The following is a 10388-nucleotide window of genomic DNA, read 5'->3' as shown; positions in this document are numbered from 1 at the left end:
CTGGAAGGATAACAGCCAGAGATCAGCTAGATTCAGAAGTGCCTCAGGAATATTGCAGAAGCATTGAGGGAAAGAAATGAGGATGGAGGAGGAAGACAATGATACAGCAAGTGAAGTTCTCAACGTAGAAGGGAGGTTATTTTGTGTCAGAACACAATACTGCATGAGCACAAGTCTTTAAAGACACTGAAATGCTCCATCTTGATGACAACAATAGTGTATCAGTGAGAACATGCTGGCAAGACAACAACATCTCCACCTCTGTGGATCTCAGATGAAGTCACTCACCCATGGGATGATGCTCCCCGTACAGCCATAGGTCCCTAGCAGAAATCTAGGCTTTGAAGGGAGCCTTCAGCTCCTGCATCCCCAGAGGGAATTTGGCAGCCATGATTCAATTTGCATGAAATCCATGACTGCTTTTTTTTTTCTTTTCAGAGGGCTGGCAAGTGACGGCATTAGCCTTGCTTGTGTGGGTGATTTCAACTCTGGGAGTACAAACCCTATTAGTGCAGCAATCAACAATTCATTTCCCCCAGCCAGCGAATACCCATCACAGAAGAGCCGATTGGTACTAATGGGAAGAAAACATCACTATTTTGGACCTCCTTCACTAGCAAACAATTATCCCTTTTCTTCAAATATTATCTCCAGGCTGATTTGAAGACAGCGAACACTTTTCCATGTTAATTTGATAAAACTAAAGGCTTACAGGCTCACCCGGAGATTGCAAACGTTTGGGAACATCAGACCACAAATCCGGAGGCAGAATAACATCCCTGCGTACAGTACAGAGAGGCAGCTGCAATACCACAGCTCCCCTGTCCTGTGACAAACAGTGTTTGCTATGCTGAGTACTCCTAACTAAAGAGACATGCTCCCACAGCTTCCCTAGAGGTGTTTGCCTCTCTATTAAGCCCTGCAATGATTTGGGGGGTTGGGGAGGAGGGATTTTAGCTTTGCCTTTCAATCTTTATGTGAGCAAAGACAAGATTCTGCTCTTCTTTTCCAGGCTAACCTTGGAGCAGAATGATGCAGAAAGCTGTTGTTTTAATGTGAGTTAATATGTTATGAGATGCAATAGCACGCTGGTACCTCCTTCCACCCCAGCATAGCCCTATTCCTTCCTCCTCCTGCGCAAGCCCTTGTTTCCAAACCCATGTGGTTCTGGGTTTGTGGACCCAGACTGCAGAAGTAGTCTTTTTTTTTTCTTTTTTAGTGCTTTTTTTATGGTATTATGTGACTTGATGACACCAGCCGAGGCTGTTGGCTGAGATGTAGTAACCAAGCACTTCGTGATTTCTAAATTACTTAGCCATCATATTCTCTCCAAAACCCCAAACTTTTGTCTGTGTTTTATGTAAAAGGAACCAAGGATTGGAAAAAATCATGTGATTTGCTGTAAGCCAAACAGAGGGGCTTTGGTAGGGGAGAAATTTGACTGTGGGTCTTGAATTAGCACCCTAACCATTGCTGTCGGTGTAGTATTTTCTCTCTGCTTTTCATACTTCAGTCTGAGACATGTTGGACAAGCTCCATTGGGATAAGAAGTCAATTTTTAGCCCAATTTCTTACAGAAATGAAGCTCTTGTAATCATGTTATCTATCTCCCTGCTATCAGCTGTTAAAGATATGGTTTGGATCCACTGGCCAACTACTGAGCCCGGCAATAAGGAAGGGATCTTACAGCCAAGCATTTCAGATGAGCTCCATGATGAGCAGAAATAAGGGAGGGAAAAGAGGGATAAAGCAGAGCATGCTCCTGTGTGCCTGCAGGCTGCAGGGTGGCTGGACACTGCTCCTGGCATGGTGTGTGATGCTTCCTGCCCCTCTTCAGAACGACAGAGGGATTGAGCTGGGGGATGACATGGGGCTGATGAGGCCAGGAAGGTGCTGAGCACACTGCAGGCATGTCCTGAGCAGTCAGTGACCCCAGGCATGAATGTGCAGACACTGTTCGTCCCGCTGCTGGCAGAGCAACTTCTGCTCTCTACGCTTCCTAACCTCCACCGGCTGCTCCTCTGGGAAAGCAGACGATTAACATATTGCAATAAGTTAACCTTAAATGGTCTAAAAATCCAAACCTCTGCATGCAAATGAATTCTGATGGAACAAGCAAGATAAAACACTGCCCAGCCACAACGAAGCCCTTGACTCAGATTGTTTGCCAACTGAGACGCTTCTGTGTTTGCAACTGAAGCCAAGGTGGACTCCATGGCAATGTGTGCAGCCTCATGATGATTTGCACGTCTGCACCCTACGCTACTGTCTTGCCAGGTGCAAGGCTTTGAAGCAAAACATTGTCCTGTGGGGGTTTTTTTTAGATATTAGTGGCTGGGGTTTGTGACACCACCCTATTTTCTTCTTATTGGTCAGCACCAAATGTGGGTGGCATGGGCAAAAGCCTCCAGGCAGGATGTCAGGCACGCGCTGGGCTTTACCAACCACAGCAGTGTGGGGTAGCTCCAACCTGCCAGCCAAAGGGGTGTGAACAGGCACTCCTCCATGACTTCTGGGTGACTCCAATTCACATTCAAAGAGCTGTGCCTATGCGTTCACTGCTACAGAAAGAGGTAATTCTGCCAATCCCTTTCCTAAGAAAAATTATAAAGACTTCCCACTCAGTCACTATCACGCGATCTGTTTCTTGCCGTGTAGCTATCGCTGATGAATGATTCTCTGGCTCCTTGCGTGCAAGTCATTTGACATTTGGTTAACTTTCACACTGAGTTGCAGAGCCAGAGTTAATGGTCACAGAGCTGAACTTTCACTGTCATCCTTTCCCCAGAAAATCACCAAAAGGTCACTTCTTTCTCCCCCTCCCCCTCTTTGGGATTGCAGTCCTCTTAACACCCTTTCGAGCTAGACTTTGCAAACAAAGTCCTCCTTTGAGTCAACCAGTCTTGAAATCCGATGCCCTTGTTCATTTTGCACTGCTGGTGGCTGAGAGGAAAACAACAAAGTGACAATTCTATCCTCGGTCACAAGGCAAATGGCTTAAGACAATGATATTTATCTCTTCCTTGAGCGCTCTGAGGCCTCAGACCTGAAAAAAAAATTAAAGTCACTGGCAATCACAATTTCCAGCAATCAGGCTGTAGCAAGTGGGAAGATGAACAAGTGCCGGTACAAATACTCAGGGACTAACTCTAATAACAGGATCCGCCCAGAAGAGATGCCTTGTGTGTAACAGCAACAAACAAATGCCTTTAAACTTGCACTGGTATTAAGTAACGTAAAACTTTTTTTGCCAGATAAGGATTGTTTGCTCTCACTTAGGGGTTTCTGGCAGCCCTGCTCCTTGGATTATTTGCTGAAATGCATTTGGCTTTTTTTCAGTTTGCGATCTTAAAGGCAAAGCAATCAAGTTTCATCCTTATCTTCTACTACAGACAACATGAATTTCTGCAGCTGGGAAGGCAAAGGAGGGTGGCAGCCATGGCATGGTGATGGATGCGGAGGTTGAGGGTGACTGCTGCCACCATTGTCCTGCCTGGCTCAGGTTGCACGACTTGTTCCTGCTAAGGTTTTGTCTCTCCAGCCTGCAGACTCTGTAGCCTGAGACTATATTTTGCTGTATGGTTTTAGACCACTTGATGCATTAGGGCTTTTATCACTTCCTCTAAGAATAACTGAGATATAAATATTAGCAAGTCAGTGGTGGCTTGTCAGAAGATGGGTAAAGGAAAAGTTGAGCAAAAATTTGGCATGGCAGAAACAAACTATGTTTCTATATAAATTTGCCAAAAAAGCTACCATGCAGTCACAAAAAAAGCATGGGCAGAAGTGGCTTCAGAGGCATCTCTGCAGCAAGGCAGAAGAGGTCTCTAACAGCAATTGCATATAAACAGTGGAGGGCATTAGGAGTCCTGGTGGCACTGCGTGTTCTTGTCCTGAATCACCTGTTCTGGGTGTGACAGCAAACCCCTTCTTGAAAAAAAAAAAAAAAAAAAAATGGCTGGAAGCTTTCTGGTGTCTTCCCCTTAGGACCAATGGCGAACAGAAAAGGAGAACGCCACCTGATTCTGTTTTTTCTAGCTCTTGCCACTGCTTGGGTTCAGGCTAGCCTGCACCCTCCAGTTTGCAGGGTGGTCAGTACCTGCCAGCTCTCCCTGTGATGGACACATGAGCCAACAAGTCATAACCATTCTGCCTCGGAAACCAAATAAATCAGAAGATTGGTTTTGTTTTTTTCCGGTGTGCAGAACTGGCGAAAACAGAGATGAAGGAAAAGTCAAAAGGAACACATCTGTATGAGTGATGCAAAAATAAGGGGTGGAAGGACTCTGAGAAGGTGCTGGATGCACAGATTTGGGTACAGCAGCCCTCCTTTGGGGGTGCACAGAGCTGTTGCTGTGGTGAAGGAAAAACCGATGTCCTCCCGAGAAGCAGTATGCTCCTTTCGTCCCAGGGCTGAGTTTTGCTCTTCACACTTAAAAGTGATAATTTGGTTTTGCAAACATGATTACCACAACGTGTGGGGAAAAAAAGGCCTGGATAAAAGTGTACCACACTTCCTTCTCCTCCTCACACATCTCAGCACCCTTAAATTATCGCCTGTCACCCCTCCCCAGACCCTATTTTGTGGCATTGCAGACACTTACACTGTATTTCTCCCTGCTTAACCAGGCTCAGGTCAACTGACCCATCTCCTTGCTTCTCTGATCCTGCTGCCCCCCCATCTTGTACCCCTTGCATCTTGCCTTGCTGCAGTCCTGTCCTACTGGGAGCTCCCTAGGGAGGGTAGAGAAGTGCCGTGGGGGAAGCAGGGGCAGCAGAGTGCAGCAAAGAAATGTTTCTTGTTTGCCACTTGGGAATAGTTTCCAAATCCTCTAAAACAGAGCTGTGCCTGCACATCAGAGAAGGAAGCCCTGGTCCCACAGGGAGATGAGGGGGAAGACAAGACCAGCATGTGTACCCCCAGCCTTGCCAGCCTCAATCCTCCCTGCAGGGCCTCTTCCAAACTTGAGTTTCAGCATCTCCACATCACATTACTCACTCATCACAGAGTCTCCAGGCTCCTCATTCCCTCCCAGCTGTGTCCTGGGTAATAATCACAGCCAAAACAAGGATATGTTGAGAAACACCTTCTTCTTTCAAAGACCCATCTAGTGCAGCAGCAGCTATGTGCTTGGGCATACTGAGATGTGGTTTAGAGTCACTTTATCCACATGGAAGGGAAGAAAAATGGCACACTGATATGTTTTGTCTAGTGGTTGCAGTCTGGAGGGGTTTTATTTTGTAGTTTCTGTTCATTCCAGATGAATCTGCACCTCTTAGAATCACAGAATCATAGAATAATTTGGATTGGAAGGGGTCTTAAAGATCATCTAGTTCCAACCCCCCTGTGATGTGACACCTCCCACCAGACCAGGCTGCCCAAGGCTCCATCCAACTCAGCCTTGAACACCTCCAGGGATGGGGCATCCACAACTTCCCTGGGCAACCTGTGCCAGTGCCTCACCACTCTCATCATGAAGAAATTCCTCCTTATGTCTAGTCTAAATCTGCCCCTCTTCAATTTATAGCCATTGCCCCTCGTTTTATCACTACATGTCTTTGTAAGAAGTCCCTCACCAGCTTTCTTGTAGGCCTCCTTCAAGTACTGGAAGGTCACTATAAGGTGTCCTCAGAGCCTTCTCCTCTCGAGGCTGAACAGCTTCAACAGCTTCTGGGGTAACATCTTCTTCTCCAACAGCTTCTGGGGTAACCCCTGGTTCTGCTGATGCTGGCCATGTCCGGCACCCACAAAGAAGGCAAAGCCCCAGTGCTGCAGCACTGAAGTGCCATGCGGGACCCAGGGCTACGGGTCAATCTCATTGTTTAATGCAGTCAGTAACTTCTGGGGCTGAAGGAGAAAACCTGGGGAAATTCAGGAAAGTGCCGTCAGACTGTACATGGCCAAATCCTGGAGCTTACGTTCTCCCTGTTACATGAAGCCCAGATCATCGCAAACTCTTTTGTGTACCTGCTCTTTAGCTGCAAAGCCACTTGGTGAATGGTGTACTCTGAGCCTGCAGTCAAAGGGATGTGGAGAGTCCCTGGGACAGCGAGCAGGTAAGAAAGTGGTGAAAGGATGGGTGGCACACAGTGCGAGCAACCAGAGGAAGCACCCTTTGGTTACTGTGAAGCATCACTTAACTGTTTGATTTGTGATGTAGTTTTATTTATGATGCTAGCTGCACAAGGAGCAGGAGGGATTTGCCTTAGGACACCCAGAAAGGGATCCTTAGTGTTTTCTGTGAGTCTTGGTGCTGTGGCCCAGGACCAGGCGGGCTCACCTTAGCTGGTGTTTTTCCTCTGTTGCATGGAGATGGCCCCAACACCTCTGAATTGTGACTTTTCCTCCCACGAGTCAAAGGTGGGGAAGCCCTGTTGAACAACAGTTGTCCTTATGTGCTTGCAGAATTGATCTTTGGACAGCATTATGTGAAGTTTGCTTTGAAATATTCCCCATGGCATGGTTCCCATCACAACCTCCCTGCAACCATGTCCTTGCCTCAGCAGACTCAGGTAAGGCACCACTCCAGCTACACATTCTGCTTTCCAGTGCCCTACCCTCTTAAGTGTGGATGCTGATCTAAGGCTCCCTGGATTCAGCATCCTCTTCAGCATCTTTTCTTGTCTCATAGGGATTACATCTATTGAAAAGCCAGAGGCTGGACTTTAATCCACCCAGCCATGCAGAGCCATGGTGAGTGGATACAGGGAGGGAATGAGGGTAGGGCCAGGAGAACTGTAGCCCCTCATAAGTACAGCCCCAAGGAGACACAAGTTCCCATTGTGGCTGACTTCTCCTGAGACCACAGCAGGTGCTGCTACCCTTGCTTTCTCTCATCCAACCTCTGACACAGGAAAAGGCACAGTGAGATTTGTAGCCAAACGAGTTAAAATGCTGCTGAGTGAACATGCTTCAACTGGGGCTGGATCAATTTCCCCAGCCCCTGTGACTTATACAAGCATGTCCAGCCAGGGAATTGTAAAGAAAACAGGCTTGAAACCAATTTCATTGCAACCAGTGCCAGCTGCATGCGTTGATAAGGCCTTTGATAACATTGCAGAGAGGAGTTATCGATGTTGGACAGGGCTGTCTCAAAGGTACGGTTCCTCTATGGCTGACAAAGGGAAGCTGGAGGCAGGTACCAGCAAGCACTTAAAGCACCCGAAAAAAACTTCCCTTGCAAGTACTGAGCAGGCAGGGCAGCCCCATGTCTCGCGGCTGAGCTGAGGCAGCAGTCAGGACAAGGAGGGAGACCTCAGCCTTTCCCACACCATGGTGTGAGCTGCTTGCCTCATGCCTGCTTGCACCTGGATCACATTGACTCCCTCATGGCTCCTCCACCCCAGGAGACGTTTGGGATGTGGAGCAGAAGGACATCCTGGAAGGACGGCAGCTGCCTTTCCCTTCAAAGAAAACCTCAAGGAGGGACCTGTCATCTGCATGTGGCAACTGGCAAGTACAACGTGTGTGCCATTTGCTCTCCTCTTGTGTACGTGCCCTGTCAGCCCCTCATCTTATTTTATTGCTTTTTTCAGAAGTACCTGTGAGATACAGATGCTTATCAAAGCATCCCAGAAAGAATCATTCAGACTGTCTTGGGTGGGACGATGAGCACAGGGGGAAAGGCCAGCAGGATCGCCATCAGCAGGACTGCCCTAAACCCTGCAGCCTTTTATTTGCCAAAATTTGGCTGCATTGGCTTAACTGGGACGCTTACCCTGGCTGCAGTGACTGAACCACACATCTAGGGCATGAATCATATTGGCCCTCCCACTAAATTATTAAATTCTGCTCAGGATGACAGCTTATTGCAGGGCTAATGTGGTTATGCTGCAGTGAGCTGCTTGCTCTGCCCAGCCTGGCATGCTCTGGCAGAGGGGACCCATGGTCCGTGGCTGTGCAGAAGAGAGCTCACTGGAGAGCTGCAAGAAGACACAGAGCCCTCAACAGAGATTTACTCATCTTCCAAGCCAGGGCAGATCCCCCGTAGCCTAGAAATGCAAAATTTGGAAAACACCATGAATGCAAAATGAGACCTGGAAAGGAAATGACATCTAAAGCACTAATTGCAGCTGAGCTGTCTGCAGGTGAGCGGGATTAAAAGGTAACCAAGCCCAACTAGCTGTCACCACCAGCTTCGCCACCAGCAGGCTTGTTCTTCTCCCAAGCATTTTCAAAATTACTGGTTCAGCCTCTCTGTAACCCATTTTTCTCAAGTAATTCAGGTTAACTGTGACCATTTCATCAGCCAGCCTTCACCCATCCGTTTGTCTGTGCTGGTGGAGGCAGAGCTTCGTGTGGGATGGGCGATCAGGAACAGTTGCAAACAAGGCTTCGGTACCTATGAGTGCTACCCAAAGTGCTACATAGGGCTCGCTCTGTCTCGCCCCATTAAATGCGGCACCAGAATTAAACGGCACCTCCGTAGGAGCAACACCTGCATGTTACCCCTCCAGCTAGCTCCCACGGGATACTTGGCTGGGAGCTGCAGCATCCCCAGCCAGCTCCCTGGTGGGGATGAGCTGGGGGTCAGGAGAGCATGAAGTGCTCTGTGCCACCACTGGCTCTTTGAGTGCGGCACACACCATCAGCATTGGGCTGCCACAAGGCCAGGAGCTCACTGAGGCACTTTCCAAACCTGAGGTCTAGCCAGCAAAAGCTTTGCAGAGGGCCACACGCTCCCATCAGTGGTGTTCCTGCCCTCCCTGGAGAAGGGCTCTGAGGTTTGAGGTGAGCAAGGTGACAGCACCACAAAGGCATGCACGCAGGGAGCGGGGCCAGCGTGCTGACTGAGTGTCAGAGCAGAAAAGGTGGCTGGTATTGTCTCCGGATGTAGTGCTCTGTAACTTTAGCTCTGGGCCATTCCTATTTGTCTTTGCTTCTTGCTTGTTGTGAATAGATATTAGCTCAAGCTCAATGGGCTCCAAGCAGGTCTTGGAACCAGATGATTCAAGCTGGGATTTGTTCCATATCTCGGGTTTCACATGTTTTCTTTAGTTGCATTTTAATTGTAGGGTTTTCCTTTTTGTTTCATGAGATATTCTACCCAGCTGCCATTCCTTTGCAGCAGTAAATATCCCAAATAAATCCCATTCCTGGATTATAAAAAGGTGAAGAGGAAGTGCCCTACAACATAACAGGTTGGGTTTTTATCACAGCTCTTCGTCTGGAAAACTGTTGGGAATGTGTACACAGAAAACGTCTGGGGCTAGTCTGGAAAACAACGAACAATGTCAGCAGAGCCCTAGAGAGAGGAGCATAACACGGTTAAACAAAGCCTGGATTTGGTTCAGTTTACCTTTATTTCCATCTTGAACCAACAAACCTCTTCTCTGAATGCAGCAGAGTTCAGGGATTGCTGGGGACAGGAAACAAAATTCTCATTGCTTTCCTAACTGCCTGATTTTTTTTGTGGGTCAGTCCTGACAGGCTGCAGTAACCCATGGGGTTTTTTACATATCCTGAGCCACGAGAGGCCAGGAAGGGGCTGGCGGCCAAAAAATGAAGTGGTCTGGTCCTATGTGGACCTGTCAAACTTCATGCAATTTATTCCCATTTCCTGCTGCTTCCTGCCCTGACTGCTGTTTGTCTCCACCAGCTGCAGCACTTGTGTTTGGGTCACAGAGCAGGAGAGAGGCTGGCAGATATCTCCAAGGAGGGGTCCTGCGTTTGGACCTCCAAACCAGCACCTTTTCCATCTGCAGGTTGGCATTGGATGCCCTCCTGCTTGGCAAAGTGTCTCATAGCTGGGAGATGAGGATGTTTGGGAGAGTTATTGACTCCTTCCCTTGGCTGTTTCCTTGTGCCAGGGCTGAAACTGCTCTGTCCCTGCTTGCTACGGAGTGGAAAAAACTGCTATCCCAATTGTGTGTACCCTCTACAGAATTATAGAATAGAATCTTAGGATATTTTGGGTTGGAAGGGACAGTTACAGGTCATCTAGTCCAACCCCACTGCAGGAGCAGGGACACCTTTAACTCAATCAGGTTGCTCATATCCCCGTCCAGCCTGACCTTGAATATTTCCAGGGATGGGACCTCCATTACCTCCCTGGGCAACCTGTCCCAGTGTTTCACCACCCTCATTTAAAAAACTTCTTCCTTATATCCTGTGTAAATCTACCCTCCCTTAGTTTAAAACCATTACTCCTTGTCCTGTCACAACAGGCCCTGCTAAAAAGCCTGTCCCCATCTTTCCTGTAGGTTCCTTTCAGTACTGGAAGGCTGTTATAAGGCCTCCCTATAGCCTCCTCTTCTCTAGGCTGAACGACCTCAGCTCTCACAGCCTGTCCTCATGGGTGAGATGCTCCGGCCCTCAGATCATTTTCATGGTCCTCCCTTTCAGGAGACAGCAGCGTGTTTGGGCCTCCAGCCCAGTCCCACATCAC

This window comes from Cuculus canorus, chromosome 1 (assembly GCF_017976375.1).
Source record: "Cuculus canorus isolate bCucCan1 chromosome 1, bCucCan1.pri, whole genome shotgun sequence".
Taxonomy (NCBI): Eukaryota; Metazoa; Chordata; class Aves; order Cuculiformes; family Cuculidae; genus Cuculus; species Cuculus canorus.
This window is presented reverse-complemented; position numbering follows the sequence as displayed.